The sequence below is a fragment of the Coloeus monedula genome (assembly GCF_965178545.1).
Source record: "Coloeus monedula genome assembly, chromosome: 15".
Classification (NCBI taxonomy): Eukaryota; Metazoa; Chordata; class Aves; order Passeriformes; family Corvidae; genus Coloeus; species Coloeus monedula.
Window position 1 is genome coordinate 8,931,534 of NC_138795.1, and position 6,000 is coordinate 8,937,533.

The following is a 6,000-nucleotide window of genomic DNA, read 5'->3' on the forward strand; positions in this document are numbered from 1 at the left end:
CAATTATTTGTAGAGATAGAATTATATCTTTTTATGGGAAATAAGAGAGGTCATACAAAAATGAAACTAACCTGAAGTCGTCCACAGAAAGGTGAATATTCTCCAAGGGATCGTCATAATTCTGCAAATCCCCCAGGCCAATCAAACTAGAACTTAAATAGACACCCTGAGGAAATCAGAACGAAATCATTCACTAGCCAGTATTGATTTATTGACTGCCCAAGTCTCTAGACAGTTGTTTCACACCTTGCAAAGGCCAAAGCAGTCAGCTGCTGCTAACAGAGAGGAACAAACAGCAGTAAGCATTAACAGCACTTGATATTTCATGGGGCTGAGCTGCCTGGTTTTAAGCCTGGTTTTAAGCCCTGTTGCCCAGACGTGCAAGCCCCAGACCAAAGGAGCTGTCCAAGGGCAGCTGGCATCATGCCCCTGCTTTCAGCAGCAAGAGATGGGCTGTGCAGCCACAAGGCAGATGTGATGCTTCGTGCACATCTTTGCTCTCCAGCTGGACTAATTCTGCCTGAAACTTTATGGAGAATGACTAACAAATACTGTCCTCAGCTCCCAAAAACATGGTTTAAAAGTATATATGAATAAGAATATGAATGGTGTAATGAATAATGGCTTAAAAGGCTGCCTGCATCCTGACCAGGGCTCATATTAAATTGTCAGAGCTAGGCTTTATTTTTAATTAATCTACATGAGGAAAGCATTTGCAGCAGGCCAAAAGAAATTGCCCTGATTAAAAGATGCAAGAAATGAATGATCACTCAGTAAGGACAAGCCAGGACACAGTCCATCACCACAAAGGCAGGAGACTTGAGCAGTGTGGACGGGGTTCCAAACACATCTCCAGCTGAGAGCAGATCTCTGCTGAGCCATGGCCAGGTCTGGGCTGCAGCCCTGGGCTGCAGATGGGAGGGATGAGACAGGACCAGTCCTGCATGGTGGGCAGCACCCTGCCACAGAACAGCTCTGCTGCCTCCCAGGCACAAGCCTGGCAAACAAGAACCTGACAAACAGGGAATTTCATTCCTCAGTTGGCTTGTGTTTGCTTCCCCAGCTAACCAACTGGCAGGGGAATGAAAGCCATGACTTCATAGCCAAGGCTGGGTGGCTTTCAGATGGGAAGGGTAGGTGTTTCCTCTATCCAGACACTATAAATACTTTCCTTGTGACCTGCAAAACAGTGCTGCCCTTGCTTTGGCCTCCGCACTCCATGTTAGATGCTACAGGCAGCAGGTCCCATTACTCCCATTTCACCTTGGCTGTGACTGGGCTGTAAACCCTGCAGGTACCACACCTGGTGCTGGACAGCAGCCTGCACAAACTACAGCCTTAAAAACTTACATTTTTATTGAGAAAGGATAGAGATTGCACAGGGAAAATGAAATAACCTTAGCTTCCAGTGAAGGAAGGCAGGTGCAGAGAAATTCAGTGATTTGCCTTAACGACCTGAAAGGAAGGGGCCAAAAATGGGACTGTGGTTCTGAATCTTATTAGAATGAAAATATAATCATTAGCTTTGCCCTCTCTTAGTCCCTGTTCTGCATCTTTGTAGGGCATATACTCCTCAGTGAGGGATAAGATCTGCCAATGCCTGATGCCAGCAGCACAAGAGCAACGGGAAGAAAAAAAGAATGATTGCCTCAGTGGCCATATATAATTTTGGGGAGTCATTCCCTTTGATCTCTGGGACGTTTTAGTGGCTCTATATCAATGATATGTCTTCACTATAGTTGAATTTAAATAAATTCAAATGGATTATAATGAAAGGAGCAAAATAACTAAACTGCTTCTGGAATTTGTGATGCCTCTAACAGCAGGTGAAAGGGCACTCGCTTCAGGTCATTTGAGACAGACATTTAACACAAACCTGCAGTGTGACAGAGGGGATTTTGAAGAGCTTAAAGAGTTAATGAATAGCTAATGATCCCGTTAATATACAGCTAATGTTTACAATAATACAGACTAATATTTAATTCCCTTACTAATGATTAATTATTGTGCTGCAAAGTTTTAATTAGGCGTACACAGCAGGAGCATGGGGGATCTGGTGAGGAGATGAATTTCTGTGCAGAGTCACTGCCCTGACTCCAGGCTCTTCTCCAGTAACTGCCCCTGTGGTGAGCACAGCTTTGACACCACAGCACATCCATGTGGTGAGGGAGCAGACTGATGGCTGAGATCTTCTGTAGGATGAAGGTTGTTCCCACATCCAAGTGGGTGGCACACAGACTCCATAGCAATTTGCTTTTGAAAACAAGCTGATAGAAACCTGTCCCTGTCCCCTGTCAGCTGAGAGCATCCTGCACTGCTCTCCCCTTGGAGCAGGACTCCCAGTCCCATTGCTCTGGTACCCAGCATCCCTTCTGATGGCAAGGGCTCTGCAGCAGGGATTGCAATAACTCACTCCAAGGTTTTCATTCGAAGATGAAAGCTTCCATGAAATTAAAAAGCTGGTTTGATGCAAAAGTGTTCTCTGTACAATAATATGCTTTGGGCCAAATCTTCCTCATGATTCCCAAACGCAATTAAAAAATTGAGCTCATCCTGAAAAGAAACTTGTTGGGCTCATGTGTTTAGAAACAGCGCTGACTGGTTTTGTCAGTCATTCCTGCAGCCAGCCGGGACAGACAGACAGGGCTTCAGCAAGATACTCAGAAGACCACACTCCTCCTCCCAACTGTGCATTTGCAGCCAGCCAAGTGAGCCCACAGCTTAGGGATTTTTATTTTTGTCACAGATCTCAGGCAAGCCTTCAGGTGACAAGAGGCCAGCAGGCTTGTTCGAGGGGCAGCCTCTAAGCACACCTGAGAGCTCCCAACTTTCAGGCAAAGCATTAGTGAGATGGAAGTACAACAGGGAATGAATAACAGACACCTCATCAGACACTCTGCATTCACTGCAGAGTGATAAGACACAACTAGAGGGAGACTTTTGTGCTTATTAAACACTCCTAAGTGTATATTATGTACCTGGTAACACCTGGCTCGGTCCCTGCTGCCATCTAGGCATCGCACCAGAGCCACCTTTGTCGTGATGCTCCTGAGCCAGCATTCCTGCTGTGACAGGAATCAGTGTGGGAAATACAGTGGAGGGGTGTGATGGCACAGGCACAGAAGCTGCAGAGAGCAACAGGGTCTGGGGGTAAAACTGCTACCACTTTCCTCCAGGGCAGGAGGGAAGCAATGATATTACAGACTTGAGCCACAAACTTACAGCAGGTTTTGCTTTCAGAGCAGAACAGAGTGGGAGCAGGTGTCTGCAGGCAGGAGAGGCATGGGAATGAAGGAGGAAATTTGCACTTGTGGCAACTGAGCTGTGGCATGGAGGCTGAGCTGTGCATCACCTGCCTGTGCCTCATCACCCTTTGGGGTGAATTACAGGCCATGGTCTCTGAGTTTTACTGCTGGGTTTCTTTAAATGTTTAGAAGAATATTGGGGAAGGTGGGGGCTCATGTTCTGCACCCAGCCTAAAGTGAAAATGATGAGGGAGGAAAGGTGCAACTAAAAGTATAATTAAGTGAGGGGAGAAAGTGGGTGTCAGCAGGCATAGGAGAAAATAATAGCCCTTTCTCAACTGGAGTTACAGCCACCAGCACTAACTGCTGCTTGTGAACACCTTTACCCAAGCTGTGCTGGCTCAGAGCTAACCCCTGGGGATAAACAGAGCATGGATACACCTACAGAGTCTGCCAAAAGCCAATCCTGGGCCCCTCAGTTTAGGAAGGATGTTGAGATGCTCAAACGTGTCCAGAGGAGGGCAACAAAGCTGGTGAAGGGCCTGGAACACAAGCCCTGTGAAAAATGGCTGAGGGAGCTGGGGTTGTTTAGCCTGGGAAAAAGGAGGCTCAGGGGAGACCTTATCACTCTCTACAACTCCCTGAAAGGTGGTTGTAGCCAGGTGGGGGTTGGTCTCTTCTCCCAGGTAACAACTGACAAAATGAGAGGACACAGTCTTAAGCTGTGCCAGAGGAAGTTTAGGTTCGACATCAGGAAAAAATTCTTCACTGAAAGAGTGATTGGGCACCAGAATTGTCTGCCCAGGGAGGGGGTGGAGTCACCATCCCTGGACATGCTTAGAAAAAGACTGGACATGGCCCCCAGTGCCATGGTTTAGTTGATGAGGAGGTGTTAGGTCATAGGTTGGACTTGATGATGTCAAAGGTCTCTTCCAGCCCAGTTCATTCTGTGATTCTGTGACACTGGCTGTGACTCAGAGAGAGCATCGTAAGGGATAATTGTGCATGGTAATGTCAGCTGATGCCCCAGCCTGCAGTAAGCCCTCAGTGCCCAAGACCCCCAAGTACCTGGTGTTCTGAGAGGAGAGAAACTGTTTGTTGTTTGTTTGATTGGGTTTTTTTCAGGCGCTTTTTCCTGGCTTTTTAATATTTTCTCCATGATTTAGAATAAGCTGTGGATGTCTCATAGGGATTTCAGTGGGCATTCACGAGGGGAAAACACAGTCCAGAGCATTCCCAAACACAAACTGCTGTGGATGGGAGAGGAGGGAGATGGACCCGTGCCTCTCGCTGCTGATTGTGGTGGAAGCCAGCAGGTTGTGCTCATGAACAAGAAATCCACAGCTCTGCCTCTGGGATGCTCCGGAGTAAAAGCAAAGCTACAGGAAAAAAACATTCCTCTTCCTGCAGGGTTTTTCTCCAGCTCATTACAGCAGCCTGCCTGCATGTTTTAACAGCCCATAAAGCCACAAGGATCTGGCACTTATTAAACTCTGTTATTAAAAAAAAGAAATGTTGAGCTGATGCTTTCTTGTTAGAAAGTCAATACTTCTTCAGCTGACTCTGATGAACTCAAAGAAGTCTTCTGCTTTTTGCTGTGTTACTCTTTTTTTTTTTTTTTTTTAAGTGTCTGCTGGCTCCCAGGGGACAACACCTTTCAATATCTCTCTCTCATTCATACCTACACAAAATATAGACATAGAGCTCCAGAAGAAAATTCCCTCTTCCGCTGAATTTTGTGTGTAGGACCCACTGTGGCCAGAACTGCTGCTTCCCTAAATTAGAGATTCTACTATTTAAACTTATTTAAAAATATAAAGGTTAGGTTCTCTTCCAATCTGTACCTACATAAGCCAACACCACACTGCTTTAAATTAGAAAATAAAATCATGTTTCTGCTATCATCTCACATGCAGGGTTTCCTTAATCCATTCTTCCAATTTTAGGAGTATTTCTAACAAAATGTGGACAATTCTTACATCTGAGGTACCAAGATGTTTGTGATAGCAGAATGACTGACAGGTTTTTCCAAAATTTGATGGGGATTCCCTCCGACATTCATCCTTCCTGGAGCTGGAATTGAGCCTTAAGCCTCTTTCTTGTTCCCCTTTCTAGGCACAAAGCCTGTCCTTGACTAAAGAGAGCATTTCAGCCATAACCTAAAGTTCCATAAGTGCACTAGTTTATTTCTTGCTAGTCTTCTTGCAGAAGCGAGCCAGAAATCTTCATGCTTAAACCAACGACCTTGGTGCTCCCAGAAGCACAAGAGACAGGTGAAAGCTCAGGAGCCAAGTGCAGCTCTCCAAAGCCAGCATTCACTCATTCCTGGTGTTCAGGTCTCCAGCAGTACCTGAGATGTTCTGTCAGTAGTAAGGGACTCCTGTGGGGGTGGGGTGAAAGGCAGGAGTGATACAGAATTATGGGGATGACACATCCACCACACCTCACTTTAAATTGGGTATTCACAGTAAAAAAGCTGAGCTGGCCCAGATAAAGAAGTTCAACTGTTTCTTGTAAAAAAGAATAAAGCAGACATAAAAGCGTGCTGTAACTGAATTAGTGAACATCAGAAACATCAAAACGAGTCTATCAACAGCTCTGTGTGTCAGTCCCACTGCTCCCCGTGCTTCCCACAGCCCTGAACTGTGGGGACCTGGAGCCAACCCCCCGCCACAGGCACCCCCCTGTACATGACGTGCTCAGCCTGAACCACAGCCTGCATCTTGTTCAGGCAGCAGGCTGCAGTTCAGAAACG